This window comes from Callithrix jacchus, chromosome 2 (genome assembly GCF_049354715.1).
Source record: "Callithrix jacchus isolate 240 chromosome 2, calJac240_pri, whole genome shotgun sequence".
Taxonomy (NCBI): Eukaryota; Metazoa; Chordata; class Mammalia; order Primates; family Cebidae; genus Callithrix; species Callithrix jacchus.
This window is the reverse complement of record NC_133503.1, coordinates 29,354,749-29,374,630: the sequence shown is the minus strand read 5'-3', so window position 1 is coordinate 29,374,630 and position 19,882 is coordinate 29,354,749. Positions and strand designations below refer to the sequence as shown.

General features: G+C 38.1%; 1 protein-coding gene and 2 pseudogenes across 4 annotated transcripts in view; 2 read left to right on the top strand and 1 right to left on the bottom strand.

Annotated features, from left to right (window-relative positions):
* The window catches only part of TENM2 (teneurin transmembrane protein 2), a 3,966,312-nt gene that overhangs the window by 1,757,193 nt on the left and 2,189,237 nt on the right, over nt 1–19,882 (bottom strand). The gene's annotated exons all lie outside the window — the stretch shown is intronic.
* Nucleotides 12,799–14,809, top strand: LOC128931446 (CLIP-associating protein 1 pseudogene; annotated as a pseudogene).
* Nucleotides 12,799–17,647, top strand: LOC100410885 (CLIP-associating protein 1 pseudogene; annotated as a pseudogene). The gene has a single exon (XR_008479804.2). The product of XR_008479804.2 is annotated as a CLIP-associating protein 1 pseudogene (transcript).

Below are 19,882 nucleotides of genomic sequence, written 5' to 3'. Positions count from 1 at the left end.
ATAATTGTAATTCTTTTTCTAGTGCTTTTCATTTAGTAGTATTATTTTTGGCCTGTAGTTGATTGGATTTAAATAATTAATTTGGCATCCTTAAATCAGTATTTTACTTTTTAGTATACATAGGGAAAATGGAAAAGAGAGGGAATATTGACAGTTTTTTTTAAGGCAGCATTTTTCAAACTGGACACTATTAATACAGTGGGTCAAATTGTTCCTTGTTGTGGGGGCGATCCTGTGTATTCTAGAATTACTGGCAGCATCTCTGGCCTTTATTAACTAGTTGCCAGTAGCACTGTACTCTCAGATTCAACAACCACAAATGTCTCCAGATATTGCCAAATGTCCCTTGCAAGGCTCAATTCTCCTCTCCCGATTTGAGAATCATTGCTGTAGAAGAGCCAAGGAGTAAAGTTACAAGCCTACACTTCAGGCACCAAATTGCAGTTCTGCTTTAGTCATTTGTGACCTCTATAAACTTCAGAAATTTTTTAACTTATCCGAGATTCAGAGACTTCATTTAAAAAAAAAATAGAAAATTATGATCACTTTATTTATTTTATGTAATGATTAGAATGCCCTAATATAGTTGTGTGTCTTGATGTGGAAATATTCAACATATGCAAAAAGTGCTACTAATATGAAGAAGCATTATTCTTATTTGTTTGTGGGGATAAAAAATGAAGAACAAAAGAAAATAAAAATCAGAGAACAGAAGCTTAGATCATTTTAATGAATATACCTCATTTCCTGAAGATTATCAGAAATCATAGATAAAGGGGTACTAACCCATAACAACTGAGACAATTGCTTTCTAAAACTACCATATAAGAAAACATGGTAACTGTAATCAAGTTCCTTTTGTAACCCTAAAAGTTGTTAGTTTCCATCCTATAAGTGAGACAAGAGAGTCCATTTCGCTTTCATAAATGTGAAATAATAAAGAAAGACTTGTTCTTCTGGAATTAAAGCAAACACTGGACTTGGCTGAGTTAATTTCAGATCCTGCCAAGAATTAGCTAAGTGACCCTGACCAAGTCATTTCATTTTTCTGAATTTCATTTTTGTTATGAGTTCAGTGGTAAGCAAATTGAATTAACTAATTTGCAATCTAGTTGGGAGCACACAGTGAGATAATGTATGTGAAACGGAAATCATAACACTTGCAAGTATAAAGTGTGGCACCAAACTCAGAAATGTTACTATAGCTGTCTTTCAACATACAAAAGCAAAAATATTTCAGAAACAGCTGCTTCAAACAATGAGGTACTTCTATTTTTTCCAAAACTCTAAATCATACAGTGTGCTCTGCACAGGCCGGAAGAGACTAGCTTTAAAGAGAAAAGGGATGATTTGTCTCACTTTACAAATAATCTTGTCAGACAATCCCCTAGTTATTCAAACCATATCATAAATCATTTTAAATATCGAGAAATCTATACTATGAACATTTTTATTCTGATTTCTCTACATTGTTCTTTTGCAAAGTAAAAGTTATAAAGCAGAATAGAATAGTTTTACCCAATCCTTGAGTTTTAATAATAATTCTGAAATATTAGTCAGATTTATGTGCTCCAGAAACATAAGCAAATTGTCAATAGAGGGGAATTTGTTAATTAAAATTATCTGAGGCAGAAGAATATGTATAACAATCAGAAATATGATAAAACTATAAAAGATACATGAAATTAAATAGTGTGTCTATTTGGAAATATAGATAACATTATTATATACTTTATAATAATATATATTTTATAAATTATATAAGTTTTATATAATTGGGATATAAATTTATGTCCCAAATGGGATAATAGTTTATAATATGTTTAATATTGTATAATACATATTATATATTAATATATAATTAGAATAAAGTTTTGAAATTGAAAATACAAAAGCATATTTTCAATTGTCATACATTACAGTATAACAATTGAAAACATACTTTCCACATATTAAAAAAAGTATGAGTATTTAACTGGAAATTCAATACCTATGCCTAGAGAAAATGTATTTTTTCTACACCCTAGAACCTCTTTTCTTGCTAGTATTTTTTATAATTGCATTGTTTAACACTCTCTTTCCTGTCCTTCTTCAGCTACCCCTCAGGTGGCTAAAGTCAATGGTAGTTTGTATCCATGAGACCAAATACTTGAATATCACTTTAAAGAAAAATGTTCTGTCTTTTTCTCTTCTCGGAAGTTGTGATTTCCAGCAGTTTTACACATTTGTGTCTTTTTTTTGACTTTCTCACTTCCATACTTTTACCACTTCTTTATTCATTTAGTTCTAAATTCTGAAGATGTTGGACAGATGGCTCTCAGGGCCAAAGTTGTGAGAATAAAAATTGCCTTCTACAAGTAAGATACCATTCAGTACCGTGGACAGCAACAAAAATGGCTTGCCCTGGACTGACAGGACTTTGTAATTTGCTAATAAGCCCACCAACAAGATTCTGCAGGATCCATACTCACAATTAGTAGTTTATCTGTCCATTTGAGCTGGACTATATTCCTTCTTTACTTGGTGGTGTGGTATGTTTATATAGTTCTGTGGAAGAAGTTAAGACTTTCAAATAGACAAAAAGATCACAAAAGGAATGTGAGTTGTAGCCTTGGCCAGTGAAAATTTCCTAGCACTCTACATGTTTTGTGAAGCCTTGGACTTCAAATACTTGCATAGAGAATACACACACACACACACACACACACACGTGCTTTATCGTAATGTAATAATATCTGTTATTTTACTTCTTATATATTTGTACTGTGAGTCAGAAACCTCTTTGTGCTTCCTTTACATTTGTAGTCATATATTTGGCTTTTGTAAGAAATCTTTACTTGGATTTTGATACTAAGAAACAAAGTGTGCAGGTTGTATTATTTCTCTCCTGTAGGTTGTGAACTCAGCAATACTTCTGACAGATATCTACCTGATCTGGAGAGCCTTCAATATAATCTTCCAAATGTTTATTGAAGGTTAGTACACACATTTTTCCTTTTCATTGTAGAAAGGATAAAACCTGTACAACAATTGCATTTTACAACAGCCTGTTCTCAGTGTCATAAAACTGAAGTTGTAATTTAGGATTGATAGCTACAGAAAAGAACAGGAGTTCTGGATTTTTTAAGTTTAAGACAAACACTTTGCACATGTACCAGTTAAACCTCCAGCACTTAGAATCCTGTGAAGTAAATTCAGGCCCTGGGGCTTGATGGGATAAGCACTACAGGTACTTTATAACAGCAAGTGAAATCATCAATTTAACACGTTTGATACATATGTTGTTCAGTTTTTGAAAAGTAAAAAGAAAGCTGAAAGAAATGAACATGGCATATAACTCGATGATAAGCATTTTGAAAATGCACATCTAGAACAGAAACATAAATTTTTTGCAGCTACATGAGCATTCTAGAGGCCTCTCTGCAGAATCAGCAAAGTGCTATGCATTGGCAATCAGCCTGGAGGGAGGTGAGGTCACCGACCAGCTTGTAGAAGGAGACCTTGCATTTTTGTAAAGATTTTGATCAATAAATGGAGCTGGTGTTTTCTACCTTGACTAAACTCTGACATTTGAAGAATTAGAATATTGTATAAACGACTTTTTACCCTCTGAAAACCTAGTTACTGTCTCATTCTCCTGCTGAAGATAGTACTTCAGCCTTAGTTGGTTTCAGTACCAAAAGTACACCATGGTCAATGTGAGATAACAAGAGAAATCATCAAGCATCAATCCTGCTTAAGAATTTTATACTGAATTTCAGCAGCTGAGTTGAAAGTACATGATATTTATAGTATGGGAAAATAAGAAACAACCAACTCAAGTCCAAATGCTTGAGAAGAGAAGCACATACAAAGGCAAGTATTGGTCTACACTGTTTCTAGCTTCATCCATGAGCATGGACCATGTGTCAAAGACTATGAAAGGTATTTGAGGTCTAAAATGAAGATTGTCTTTGCCCATAGATTAGTTTGTAGTCTAACAGGGATGTCAAAACAATTTTATGATATCACACTAGTAATATTAAAATATATAAACTATAAATTATTATAAAAGATAGAATGATCAATATCTGCTATACCCAACCCATGAGATAAAGAACAGTGTTAAAGGAAGGGAGATAAAGAACAGTGTTAAAGTGTAAGGGAGTAAGCTGAATCCTAGAAAGTATGGCTGCGTTGGAACAAGAGTAGATCAAAAGATTATGAACTACATATGAAAGCAGGAGTTCAGTGGGAAAATTGTTTTTGGATGTAACACAATATTGAAGATTTTAAAACAATAAAATAATGAGTCAATTTTAATAAAGGTAACTCTTATAGAAATGGAACAGATTTATTTGATGTTGACAATCAAACCCACAGTGGGAGTGTTAGTGAGCATTTGCTGGGAGTGTCAGTGGAAAAACACAGTTGAACCAGTTAAGTAGATAATGAATAGTACAGAGTCTGAACTAAAGGCATGACCAAGAGATAACAGGGAAGGAAATGATTTAAGAGTATTTAAGGAAGTAAAATGAGCATTGTAATTGTAATAATCAACGTTCAGTGGAAAGATTACAATTAATCTACCCAATAACTCTTGGGGTAATCATCCTTGTGAATAACAATGTTGGGTTTCAACATGAAAAGTATCAGCTCTTCAAGTGTAAGGATCAATAAGAGTAAATATTATATGTCCATAGAAATACAGCCAGGAAAAGAAATCATATTGAAACTATACGCAGTTTCTACAAAAGTTGAACAGAAATTCAGAAAATATTGTTCTACTCTAAGATATGCATACTCAACAGAAATGTGTAAAAATAGTCACTGAAACATGTACTAGAATGTTCTTAGAAACTCTTTTAATAATTGCTACAAAATAAAAACAAAATCTATCATCAGTAGAGCTGATAAAATGTGCCATATTTTCACAATAGAATACTATTGTAACAATTATGTCTTGACATAAAATACATATAAATCTCCTAAACATAGTGTTAAATAAAAGCAGCCGGAAATAAGACTGTATACTATCTGATTCTACTGACATAAAGTAGACAAAATTTTATGAAGTTAGAAATCAGCATAGCTGTTACTTTTGAAGGAGACAGTGACTAAAAAGGGACAAAGAGAAGGAGGGGATTTCTGGTAATTTTGTTTTAAGACTTGTGTGAGTTCCATAAATGTGATCAGTTTGACACTACCCATCCAGCTCTCCTTTTGTAATTTATGCTGTGCACTTTTCTGCATTTTTTATATTTTAACAAAAACTGTTGAAAAACATGATGCTTGGTGAAAATGAGAAGATCTAGTGATAGACAAGAAATGGGTTCTTGTGTAAATGGGTACAGGCTTGTCAGATAGGCCTGCTATACCCATCTCTATGTAACATTTCACATACTAGGGCAGAAAAACAAATTAGCCTCTCCTGGGGTTAATTGTATCATTGGTTTAAAGTGATTCCCCAAAAATATATTATTTTGACTTCATAGTCACCTGTAGGCTCTGAAGAGTTTAGGTTTACACAAACCACATCAAAAAGTGTCTACTGGTTGCTTTTTGTCTCTGTATAATCATCCCAAGGTCTTGTGTGGGCTGTCCATGGAAACTCACAAGTGGTTGTGTATTGGAACAATGTTCTACTTCATACCCTGGAAATAATGGCTTCCAGCCAGCTCACGAGAAGAATAAAAGTGCTTTGTATCATACGCCCTGCTGTGCATTAGAATTTCAGTTACAGCTGCTACCTTGTGATGTTATAACACCCACATTTCTTTACTTACAAGGCCAGCTTCATAGAAAAAAGAAAGCCTTGTGTTCATTGTCTAATTATCAACTTCATAATACCTTGGAAACAGATTATAGCTCAAACATGTGTATAACTCAAAATATTATTTTAAGGTTAAGATCTGGAACAATAAAAAAATTTCCCATCACTGTTAATAGCCTCATGTAAAAATAATGACTACATAAAACCAGTGCTTTTTAAAAAATTTAACTTCTTAATAGACAGATTTATTAGTTGAAATATGAAATGATTTAGATAAATGGAGAGAAAAAAATTTAACATGGAACAAGGTGGGCCAAGAACTTGTTTCAGAGCTTTGGCAGCCTGCCGAGCACACCTCTCGATGGGGACATGCAACTTCAATCTTTATTATGGCATGATCCTAAGTGGACTGATTCTGAGCGCCATCTGCTCTCAATGAAGCATCGGAGTTACAGGCTGCTCACTCTGATATGCCCTTCACCTCTGCTCTCCAATGTCACCCAAAGTCCATTTTGAAAGGTTGAGTTTTATTAAATGGAAAAGTTTATTATAATTAATATTCTTTATGAGAGCCATTTATTTTGAATGAATAGCAGAATGGACAGCTGAGCTTCCATCTTCAACCCCGAAAAGCAAACTAAATGTGGTGAAAGCTATGCAGAGATTTCTATTTAGGCATTAGAGGGATAAACTTTCAGTTGGATGGCCAGAGAAACTTTGAATGTTAGATACTACATCAACTCTTTTGCCTACTTGTGTTGCAGTGTAGGTACTGAATTTAAAATAGTGTGAGAGAGAGAGAGAGAGAGAGAGAGACATATGTCCTTTCCTTAACTTAAAAAGAAAGTTGTGCGTTCTCACTTTAATATAATATCCTAAAGTAAACAAGGTATCCTGAATTTCATTTGTTTTATTGTGCGCTATTGAATATTGTGCTCTATTGAATAGGTATTTATAAATGTGATCTTTTTTGGAAATAATTACACCTATGTTATGTCTGTGCACGCATAATTAAGGGTCTTAAGTTGAGAAGATTCTGGATTTAGGGGTTCCCTAACGCCAATGACTGATGTTCTTACAAAAGAAAGGGGAAGGAGATTGGAGATACAGACACCCAGCAAGGAAGGCCACTTAAAGATGGAGGCAGAGATTGGAGTGTTATATCAACAGGTACAAATCACCAGAGATGGCTGGCAGATGTCAAAACATAGGATAGAAGCATTGAATAGATTTTCTTGCAGAACTTCCAGAAGGAACCAACCGTGCTGACACTATAATTTTGGACTTCAGACCTCCAGAATGTCAAAAAATACATTTCTCTTGTCTTAAGTTACCCAGGGTGTGGTGATTTGTTACAGCAGCCTAAAATACTACTACAGAGACAGTTAGTGTTAATTTAGACTTTCTAGAAATCTTATGAGCTTGGGAAAAACAGATTTCATTGATGTTCAGAAAACACTGTCTGTTTAAGTAGCTACACTTAAATGTATTTGCTTTTCTCTCTCAGATTTTTCCTTTTGCTCATTGACTCCTTCTCTTCCTTTCTTTTGCAAAGGTATGTTAGAATGTTTATAAGTGAAAAAAATTCTTCTTTGTGAGTGACATTTCAGATAACATCATAAAAATGAAAGATTTCAGGACATTCATGGGAGTCGTTTAGTAGATTCTTCAGAGATTCCCTGAACTCTAAGACAATGTAAGTATAAAGATGACACTACTTTTCATATAAGCCAAAAACAAAAAACTATAGAGTTAAATATTATCTTTTGGATATGTCAGCACTGTTGCCCACTCTGCTTATGGAAATACATTTCCCCAAAAGAAAATGTACATCTACACATGAAATCAGCCTGCCTTTGTATTTTCCTGATTAGTGTCACCAGGATGTCTGGCAACTTACCTGAGGCAAACTCCTACCACCCAAATAACATATGTTACTATTTCCTGGAACTTCCATTCCTGGGGCCTCTCTGAAAGGATACCACGAAATTAGTGTCAAAATGCCTACTTATGGCTCAGCATAACTCAATTACCCTGACAACATATTTTACATTTATTTTGTATTACTTAAAGATTTATTGTTCTGTCCCTTAAATAAAAACTGCGAAGCAAATAAAAACCGATTCATTCCTAATTTGCAAAGGCAGTAACAAACAACCTTGGCCCCTTAAAAATGAGATTACTAAGGGTAATGTTCTAAGAATCTCTTTGTCATCAAACAGAATTTTTAAACAGAGATACGTTTTAAGATTGAAGCAGTTCTCTTTTAAGACTATTCCTTATCTTGTGAAGTTGCCCTTGTGGAAGATGTACAATGACAAAATGTTGAAGTATTAGGGTTGACAGAGGATAGCTGGGGGAAATGGAAAGGATTTCAATGTTAACAAATATTTTGAAGTTTTCTTTTCAGTAACTAATGGCATATGCATAAAGCAAAATGAACAGAAAGTGTTTTAAAATAATAATAGGTGCATAGCAATTAGAGGCATAATATGGATAGAAGAAACACTTCAATACAATGAAACAAAATGTGTTAAAAGAGAAAAACAACAAAACACAGGACTTCAGTTTTTCTCAAGGGAGTTAAATGCATTTAGTGGATATCTGACAACCGGTAAGTTTTATAGGAAGTCACAAGACCTAGATTACAACAAATGCTTTGAATCTATTTTAACTGCTAGTTGACAAGTTACATTACTTGGCTGTATTTTTCATTCCTTACCTGGGAAATGCTGGAATAAGGGAAAATGATTCTATGTTAGTTTCCTAGGGCTGTTGCGACAAAGTACCATACATTTGGTAGATTACCGCAAGAGAACTCTCTCATAGTCCTACAGGTTGGAAGTTCAAAACCAAGGTGTTAGCAGATCCATGCTACCTCTGAAGGCTCTAAGGAAGAATCTTTTCTTGCCCCTTTCCAGCTCCTGCTGGCTCCTAGCAATCCTTGGCATTCTTAGGTTTGTGTATGCTACGCTCCACCATCTGGCTCTGCTGCCTTCTTCTCTCTCTGATTCCTCAGTATCTGTGCATCTGTGTGTCCTCTCTTCTTATAAGGACACCAGTTATTAGGGCTTGCCCTAATCTACTATAATATCATCTTCACTAACTACAACTACAAATACTGTATTCCAAAAAAAAAAAAAAAAGGTCACATTCTGAGTTTCTGGTGGATGTACATTGGGACACTATTTAACTCACTATGATTTCCAATGCAACAATCCTAAAATAATTCTCTTCATTTTTAAAATCTCCTCACTTACTAAAGCAGGTGAAAAGGAGTAACGATGTATCCCAGTTCTTTATGAACTCTTACATGAGGATGGAAAAAAAAGAAAATTGATCATTTGGTTTCAGGGTTTGCCTGTAAGGTAACAAAGGCTGTTGTTACAGTATCTGGTGCCAGTTAACCCATGTAGGTAGAAAGCATGAGGGGAGGATTCCAACTAGCTTCAGGCTTTCACAATACCACCAACTCAGGGCAGATACAGACAAAACATTTGCTTCTTAAAAATAGACACAAATGAAAAAATCCAAACCTATCACTACTAACTAAAAAATTAATCCAGTAACATTCTGCTTCTGATGGGTGAGTGGAGCTGTCTTTATAAATACCAATTGCTTTTCCAACTAATGGGAACCATATGTGAACTACTGTACTTGTGTTTTCCTCTTCAGTTCCCATTAAGTATTGTTATTTGTAATAACTATAAATAACTGATATCCCAAAAGGTATTTCATAATCTTTAATTTATGAAGGGTCCCATATATCTATTGCTTCCAGACCCTTTGACTCTGCAGACCAGACAGTATACTACCATATGGATTACATATCTAATAGAAATATACTGATTTTTAAAGAGCTAACATATCCACTATGGATTGCCTCACTTGATGAAAATAACCCTGGGAATTAGGAAATTTAATTATCTCCATTTTGAGGATAAGAATGTCGAGGTTAAGGATATTAATTAAACTCTTCAAGGTCACAAACATACTGAGTGAAGAATTTTTAATGAAAAAAAAAACAGTTTTTGAGTCAGAGCTCATGCACTTTATCATCGTACCATACTGCATCTCATCCTCCTTTAAATCTCAAATTTGCACACAAGCTACTAGAAACCTCGGGACTTTCCTCACCTTAAACCTTTTAGGGAATTTCTCTGCCCTTCTCATGTCACTCAGTCCCTGGTAAGCATGCTATATCTCCTGTAGGACACTAGTCTTGGATTTGGCTCTAGTTTCTGAATCAAGTATCTCTTAAGGTCCTTACTCTCTCTGGCTACTTCCATGCCATCTAAATGAAAAATCTAGGAGTGCATTTTTGCTGTCGGGGTTTTGTTAATCTTCTCCAAATGGGGAAACAGAATAGTAACTGACATGGGGAAATTACAGCAGTTTCATGAGCATGTAACATCTTCCTTTCCTGAATTTTTCTTCATGGGAACCTTAAAGAATACTTAAAAATTATTTAACGTCAAGGACTACTGATTCAGTTCCACAGAACTGCAGTGGTTGGGGTCTAAATTGGCCTTGACAGAGTTAAATCCATCTCAGCTTGAATGTTTTGTTATTGTTGTTGTTTATTTTTCCTCCTTTGAGAGTCTGATCTTTAAAATCCTTGCAGTGCTCAAAATCATGCTAACTCTGGTTTAGAACCTCCAGAGCAAACCTTGGGTTCTCTCTGCCGTCTTATTCTCTTTAACCTGGGAGAGAAACGCACAGTCTTCACATTTTCTTATGCTTCAGTGAAGCTATAGGTCAGTTTGCCTCCCATCAAGTCCTCAGGAACTGTCCACAGTCGAGTTATCTGTAGCCTTAGGATTATTTTACCCCACCTTCCCAAGTTTCACCTTTACAACTTTATGCTTCTGAGATTCTACTTAAGTACTGATATTCCTGCTTTCACTTTATCCTGCTGAATGGTTTGAAAGGAGTAAAAGCCCAGGGGAGGTTGGTGGCCCAGTATCAAGGAAAGACTAGTCTCATGAAAACAGGCTAATGAGAAATCCATCTTAGTGATAGTGTACTGACTTCCAGGACAGTGTTTCCTAATAGGTGGTGAGCACAAAACCAGAGACAATGTTTTTGGTGATGCATGGATGAGTATGAAAAAACTGTAAAATTGTGTGTTTATTGTAACACACAGCACAAAGGAAAACACAACTATTCTTTCATGCCTGTGTTTGCTAGGACCAGGAAAAGTTGACAAAATGAGTAGATCTCAAGTCCATTAAAACAGGAGAAAAACACTAAATGCCATAAGCTGTACACAGCAATGGCAAGCCATGGAATGAGACTATGTGAATGACAGGAGTCTGGAAGTCTTGTTTTAAAGTATCAAAATCCATTAAGAGCAGGAAATAAACATGCACATTCAGACTTTGAAGCGAGATGACTCACCAACTGAGTCACCTTAGACAAAATTACTTTAATTTCTGTGGCTTCCTCTGCTTCCTTCAGAATGTTGGAAAATCTTTCTTGAAGTGTATTTATGAGGATTAAATAACATAACTACAGATGAAGGTCCATCATACATAGTTCATAAAATTTTGTTCACATTCCTCCCCCCTACACCCACCTGCTAAAATAATAAACATGCTAAGTAATGTCTGAGATCTACAAGTGTTTTTCTTTCTCCTCTGTCCTGCCTCTTTTCTTTCTCTCCCACAGATGACCTCCGTTAGTCCTTGAAAGGAAGATTTATTCTGTGAAGATTTTTGGACTCATATTACAAAGAAAGAAACCCACAAACTTCAAACTCTTTTAATATCTGTTCTAAGCTGTTTTGTTTATCTTGGAAGATGGGAATTGGCCACTTTTATTTTCCAGTGGCTGGTTAGAAGCTAGGTCACTAAGGTTAACTTCTTAAAGAAATGAAAAACAAGTTGCCTTTTCCAGAAAAAAAAAAAAAAAAAATTGACTTTCAGTGAGAATAAAGCAATGTTCCAGTAATACTGAGTAGTTCTTTAGCAATTTTTCAATACTCATCAGTAATAAATCTTTTATAAGGAATGTAATTCAGTGGTTTTCCAATTTAAATATACTTTTGAAATATCAGTATAAGTTAAAAATTGATTTTATAGGAACATGGAATGATTTCACTGAAAATTATAAAATGATTGAAGCAGAAATTATTTTAATAGATATGTGTATAATTTTCAATGATTCTTTGCATAAAGTATGTTAATTTCTTAAAATGTTTATTTTTATGTATAACCTAAAGCTTGTTTACAAAACATTTTTAAAGGAAGGCAGACTTAGCTAGCTTTTCTATTTAAAAAAAAGTATTTAATAATTACATACAGAAATATCTATGTACTGTGTTTTAAATAACAGACATTAGATAAAAAAAGAAATTAATCTTATAACTGACCTTTTTTTTTTTAGAGTTTCCAATCTATCTTTTTGAGAGGATATTTATCTAATGAAACTAATGAAAAAAGCATGTAAGGAACTATAACTACTCAGAACATAGTCACTAAGGAAGCTCAGAGCAGCCTTCTCTTGGAGAAGATAACCTACTCATATTGGGACGTCGAGTTGAAAATCCTTCAGGGATATGGCAAAAAAGGAGATAGCTATAAGGCACATATAAGTTGTTGGGAACTCACCATTGGATGAAGATCATGACTCTACTGTTTCTAGGAGAAAAAAATCACGATATTCTTATAAATTGACCTGCCTGATTTACCTCTAAGTTTAACACCTAGTAAGGGGAAAAAAACTCCATATGCAGTACCAAGTTTAAATATTAAATAATTAGGAATAAAATTGATTAAAATGAACAAAATGAAAAGGCAATTTTTTAATTTCCAAAAAGATCAAAAGTAGTATTGGACAAATGAAAGGCCAAACACTATTGTTAGATAGGTTAAATCGATATTATAAAAACATCAATTATATCCCAGTTAGTAAAATATAATACAATCACAATAAATATAGTAATTCATTATCTGGAACTAGACAAGTTTACTTTAATAAACTTGTTTCAAAATATATACCAATTGGCACCAAGCGCTTAACCTCATTGGGGTGGAGAAGGCTACGGCTCTCTAGTCCACAGCGGCAACAGTAACGAAAAACAGGGCTAATGGACTGCTGAATTATGAAGTATTTCAGACCCAATAGTAGAACATCACTCTGCCACTCACTCCTTTATCTCCTACTAGTTATTTAAATTGGACTTTTAATATTCTACCAGCTGCTCTTCAGACACACATGGTGCATTGTTGCCATTCCCCAGACTGCATCTTTGAAACACAGGCTCTTAGTAACCTTCAGCGAACAAAGAGGCAACCTCCCAGATACGTCTGCTGGGAGGGAGTCATCCTGACTGCCCTCTAGCTTTTGCTGGATCTGGATTTGAATTCCATCATGGAGCCTTGCATGGAGTCCTGCCTGGTGCAGGTGTTGCAGAAGGATGTTGGGAAACGATTGCAGGTTGGCCAAGAACTGATAGACTATTTCTCAGATAAACAGAAGTCTGCTGACCTTGAGCATGACCAGACCAGGTTAGATAAACTTGTGGATGGACTTGCTACCTCTTGGGTGAACTCTAGCAATTACAAGGTGGTTCTGCTGGGTATGGACATCCTGTCCTCCCTCATGACCTGGCTGCAGGATTGGTTCAAGGCGCAGATTGGCACAGTGCTGCCAAGTCCAATAGACAGACTAGGAGATGCTAAAGACACTGTGAGGGAGCAGGACCAAACTCTGCTGCTAAAGATCATGGATTAAGCTGCTAATCCCCAGGACGTATGGGACAGAATGCTTGGAGGCTTCAGACACAAGAATTTCCATACTCGAGAAGGCATCTGTCTCTGCCTTATAGCAACACTCAGTGCCTCTGGAGCACAGACTTTAACACTAAGCAAGATTGTGCCACATATATGCAACTTACTTGGAGATCCAAACAGCCAGGTTCGAGATGCAGCAATAAACAGCTTAGTGGAAATTTACAGACATGTAGGAGAATGTGTGAGGACAGATCTCAGTAAAAAAGGATTGCCACAGTCCCGGTTGAATGTAATTTTTACGAAATTTGATGCAGTCCAGAAATATGGAAACATGACACAATCTGCAAATGATAAAAATTTTGACGATGAAGATTCTGTGGATTGTAAGAGATCTTCCTCCGCTAGTTCTACGTCATCCAAGACTCAACCAAGTTCTCGGAGAAACGTCGGAATGGGAACCACCCGCTGGCTTGGTTCATCCACCCTTGGATCCAAGTCTTCAGCTGCAAAAGAAGGAGCTGGTGCTGTTGATGAAGAGGATTTTATTAAAGCATTTGATGATGTACCCGTAGTACAGATTTATTCCAGCCGAGATCTTGAGGAATCCATAAACAAAATTAGGGAAATATTATCTGATGACAAGCATGATTGGGAGCAGAGAGTAAATGCTCTAAAAAAGATTAGATCTTTACTTTTGGCTGGTGCTGCTGAGTATGATAACTTCTTTCAACATTTGCGTCTTTTGGATGGAGCCTTTAAACTCTCTGCTAAGGATCTGCGGTCTCAGGTAGTGCGGGAGGCTTGTATCATGTTGGGGCATCTGTCATCAGTTCTGGGGAATAAGTTTGACCATGGAGCTGAAGCCATTATGCCAACTATATTTAATTTAATTCCAAACAGTGCCAAAATTATGGCCACATCTGGTGTTGTAGCTGTTAGGTTAATTATTCGGCACACACACATCCCTAGGTTAATACCTGTCATAACAAGCAACTGTACCTCTAAGTCTGTCGCAGTTAGAAGGTGCTGTTTTGAATTTTTAGATTTGCTTTTACAAGAATGGCAGACACATTCACTAGAACGACACATATCAGTATTAGCGGAAACAATAAAGAAGGGAATACATGATGCCGATTCTGAAGCAAGAATAGAAGCCAGAAAATGTTACTGGGGTTTCCACAGTCACGTCAGCAGAGAAGCAGAGCACTTATACCACACCCTGGAGTCCTCCTACCAGAAAGCCCTGCAGTCCCACCTGAAGAACCCAGACAGCATCGTGTCTCTGCCTCAGTCTGACCGCTTGTCTTCCAGCTCTCAATAGAGTCTAAATTGGCCGCTGTCTGCCAAAAGAAGTCCTACTGGAAGTACCCTGTCTAGAGGTTCTACAGTTAGTACCAAATCTGTGTCAACGACTGGGTCCCTTCAGCGATCTCGAAGTGACATTGATGTGAACGCAGCAGCCAGTGCCAAATTCAAAGTCTCCTCATCTTCGGGCACGACACCTTTCAGCTCCACAGCGGCTTTGCCTCCAGGGTCATACGCATCCTTAGGTCGGATCCGCACAAGACGGCAAAGCTCTGGGAGGGCCACCAACGTCGCCTCTACACCTTCTGATAACCGGGGCCACAGTCGCGCTAAAGTGGTTTCACAGTCCCAGCCCGGCAGCCAGTCAAGTTCTCCAGGAAAATTGTTGGGAAGTAGTTATGGTGGACTTGCTGGGGGCTCCTCACGAGGCCCACCTGTGACACCATCTTCAGAAAAGCGAAGCAAGATTCCCAGGAGCCAGGGATGTAGCCGGGAAACGAGTCCAAACCGAATAGGATTAGATCAGTTTGGGCTTGGCCAGCCAGGAAGAATAGCTGGTTCTGTGAATACCATGAAAGTTTTAAGCACAAGTACAGACCTTGAAGCTGCTGTTGCTGATGCTTTGCTGTTAGGAGACTCCAGGAGCAAGAAGAAGCCTGTGAGGAGGAGGTATGAGCCGTATGGGATGTATTCTGACGATGATGCCAACCGTGAGGCCTCAAGTGTTTGCTCTGAGCGCTCATATGGCTCCAGGAACGGTGGCATTCCCCATTATCTGCGGCAGACCGAGGATGCAGCAGAAGTTCTCAACCACTGTGCTAGTTCAAACTGGTCAGAAAGGAAAGAAGGGCTTCTGGGCCTGCAGAACCTACTAAAGAGCCAAAGAACACTGAGTCGAGTTGAACTGAAAAGACTGTGTGAGATTTTTCACCCGGATGTTTGCCGATCCTCACAGCAAGAGAGTTTTCAGTATGTTTTTGGAGACTCTTGTGGATTTTATAATAATTCATAAGGATGACTTGCAAGACTGGCTTTTTGTTCTTCTCACACAATTACTTAAGAAATGGGAGCAGATTTACTTGGAACTGTGCAAGCAAAAGGCTCTAGATGTCACCAGGGACTCCTTTCCATTTGATCAACAATTTAACATTTTGATGAGATTTATTGTGGATCAAACTCAAACTCCAAACCTCAAGGTCAGAGTTGCAATCCTGAAATATATTGAGTCTCTGGCCAGACAGATGGATCCAAGGCTTGCTGTTTCTAGAATCATAACCTGGACAACAGAACCAAAGAGTTCAGACATGAGAAAGGCAGCACAAATTGTGCTAATCTCTCTGTTTGATTGAATACTCCTGAATTTACCATGTTACTTGGTGCCTTGCCAAAAACATTCCAGGATGGTGCCACCAAACTCCTGCATAACCACCACAAGAATTCCAGTAACACCAGTGTGGGCTCTCCAAGCAATACGATTGGCCGAACACCCTCCCGACACACCAGCAGCAGGACCAGCCCCCTGATCTCACCTACCAACTGTTCCCATGGGGGTCTGTCTCCAAGCATGCTGGACTATGATACAGAGAACCTGAACTCTGAAGAAATCTATAGTTCTCTATGTGGAGTTACAGAAGCCATTGAAAAGTTTAGTTTTCGAAGCCCAGAAGATCTGAATGAACCAATTAAACGAGATGGCAAAAAGGAGTGTGATATTGTGTCCCGCAATGGGGGCACTGCCTCTCTTGCCACCGAGGGCCGTGGGGGCAGCGAGGTAGAAGGAGGCCGGAAAGCTCTGGATAACAAGACCTCGCTACTCAACACCCAGCCTCTGCGTGCCTTCCCGGGGCTGCAGGCGCGAGAGTACAACCCGTACCCCTACTCAGATGCCATCAACACCTACGACAAGACTGTCCTGAAGGAGGCTGTGTTTGATGACGACATGGAGCACCATTCTGACCTGGTGGCTGACCTTCTGAAAGAGCTGTCCAACCACAACGAGTGGGTGGAGGAACGGAAAGGAGCCCTGCTGGAGCTGCTCAAAATCACATGGGAAGACAGCCTTGGCGTCTGGGAGGAGCACTTCAAGACCATTCTGCTCCTGCTGCTGGAGACCCTTGGAGACAAAGACCTTTCAATTTGAGCACTGGCATTGAGTTTTGAGGGAAATTCTGAGAAATCAACCAGCAAGATTTAAAAACTACGCTGAGCTGACGATTATGAAGACTCTGGAAGCCCACAAAGACTCCCATAAGAAGGTGGTGAGAGCGGCTGAGGAGGCTGCGTCCACACTAGCCAGTTCCATCCACCCAGAGCAGTGCATCAAGGTGCTCTGACCCATCATCCAGACGGCCGACTATCCCATCAACCTTGCTGCCATCAAGATGCAGACCAAAGTCGTCGAGAGGATCGCCAAGGAGTCGTTGCTGCAGCTCCTCGCTGACATCATCCAAGGCTTGCTGAAGGGTTATGACAACACTGAAAGTAGTGTGCGTAAGGCCAGTGTGCTTTGCTTAGTGGCAATTCATTCCGTAATCAGAGAAGACCTGAAACCTCACCTCGCACAGCTCACAGGGAGCAAGATGAAGCTACTAAACTTATATATATAAAGAGGGCCCAGACCACCAACAGCAACAGCAGCTCCTCCTCCGATGTCTCCACGCACAGCTAATAGCAGCGCCTGTCTCTTGTGCAGACCTAGAAGCAATCGGTGGTGCCTCTCAGAGACCTCTCCCTACCCCTTCATCGGCTGCCCAGTCAGTACAAGGAGGCCCACAAATATTTATTACAATCAGTATTTTGGCCCCTTCTAGCTTTTCTGCAGAATCTTACTGGTATTGAATGTAAAGGAAGCAAGGCCTGTATTGCAGTCTTCATACAAAACAAAAGGAATAAGAACAGAAAAGAGCCATACTGAAACATGTCTTGTGCAGCCTGCAGAGATGGTGAAACCGTGCATGTGGGGTGCAGTTTCTAAAAACCAGAGCACTCTGGCACTGGTTGGTAGAAAGTAGCATTTTTTTTTCAGTTAATAACAGATCTGGGGGTGGGGTGGGGTGTTACTTTGTGTCCCTCCTCCTTAGCCTGCTTTCAGACTGACATTTGGTGGGCATCATTCTGGGACAAAGATAGCAGAAGAAGAAACTGGTAGCATCCCTCGCTGTTCCGCAGCTGCTACAGGTGTACCCCAGACAAGCAGAGGCTGGAGTGGACCTCAGCAGTCGTACAGCAGAGGGGCTAGACTGGTAGAAGGAAAACCAAGTAACAGAAATACTTCATCATCAACAATCTGGGCGTCCACTCAGAGAACCAACCGAAAAGTCAGCAACTACTCAGATTGCAGGAGGATAAACCCACAAAGATGGGAAGAAACCAGCGCAAAAAAAAAAGGAAAACACCCGAAACCAAAACACCGCGACTCCTACAAAGGACCAAAACTCCTCACCCAAGGGAACAAACAACTGGCTCTTGAATGTTGACTGGATAAACAATGAAATGAAGGCAGAAATAAAGAAGTTCTTCGAAACCAATGAGAACGAAGACACAACATACCAGAATCTCTGGGACACATTTAAAGCAGTCTCCAGAGGAAAATATATAGCAATAAGTGCCCATATGAGAAGAGTGAAGAGATCCAAAATTGACACCCTATCATCAAAATTGAAAGAGCTAGAGGAGCAAGATCAAAAAAACTCAAAACCTATCAGAAGGCAAGAAATAACTAAGATCAGAGCTGAACTGAAGGAGATAGAGACACAAAAAACCCTTGAAAAAAATCAATAAATCCAAGAGCTGGTTTTTTGAAAAGATCAACAAAATAGACAGACCACTAGCCAGACTGATAAAAAAGAAAAGAGAGAACAACCAAATAGATGCAAAAAAAAATGATAAAGGGGAAAATCACCACAGATTCCACAGAAATTCAAATCATTATCAGAGAATATTACAAACAACTCTATGCACATAAACTAGTAAACCTGGAAGAAATGGATAAATTTCTGGACACCTGTGTCCTCCCAAGCCTAAACGAGGAGGAAGCTGAAACTATGAATAGACCAGTAACAAGATCTGAAGTCGAGGCAGCAATTAAGAGCCTACCACACAAAAAAAGCCCAGGTCCAGATGGGTTCACAGCCGAATTCTACCAGACACACAAAGAGGAGCTGGTACCATTCCTTCTGAAACTATTCCAAATAATCCAAAAAGAGGGAATCCTTCCCAAATCATTTTATGAGACCAACATCATCCTGATACCAAAACCCGGCAGAGACTCAACAAGAAAAGAAAACTTCAGGCCAATATCCATAATGAACATAGATGCAAAAATCTTTAATAAAATACTGGCAAGCCGATTGCAGCAGCACATCAAAAAACGTATCCGTCATGATCAAGTCGGATTCATCCCGGGAATGCAAGGCTGGTTCAACATACGCAAGTCCATAAATGTAATTCACCACATAAACAGAACCAAAAACAAAAACCACATGATTATCTCAATTGACGCAGAGAAGGCCTTTGACCAAATTCAAAAGTGCTTTATGCTTAAAAACCCTCAATAAACTCGGTATTGAATATCTCAAAGTAATAAAAGCTATTTATGACAAACCAACAGCCAATATCATACTGAATGGGCAAAAACTGGAAGCATTACCTTTGAATCTGGCACTACACAAGGATGCCCTCTTTCATCACTCCTATTCAATATAGTACTGGAAGTTCTAGCCAGAGCAATAAGGCAAGAAAAAGAAATAAAGTGTATTCAAACAGGAAAGGAGGAAGCCAAACTGTCTCTATTTGCAGACGACATGATAGTATACCTGCAAGACCCCACTGCCTCAGCCCAAAAACTCCTAAAACTGATAAGCAACTTCAGCAAAGTCTCAGGATACAAAATCAATGTGCAAAAATCACAAGCATTCCTATACACCAATAACAGACTGAAAGAGAGCCAAATCAAGAATGAACTGCCATTCACAATTGCTACAAAAAGAATAAAATACCTAGAAATACAACTCACAAGGAACATAAGAGATCTCTTCAAGGAAAACTACAAACCACTGCTCAACGAAATAAGAGAGGACACAAACAGATG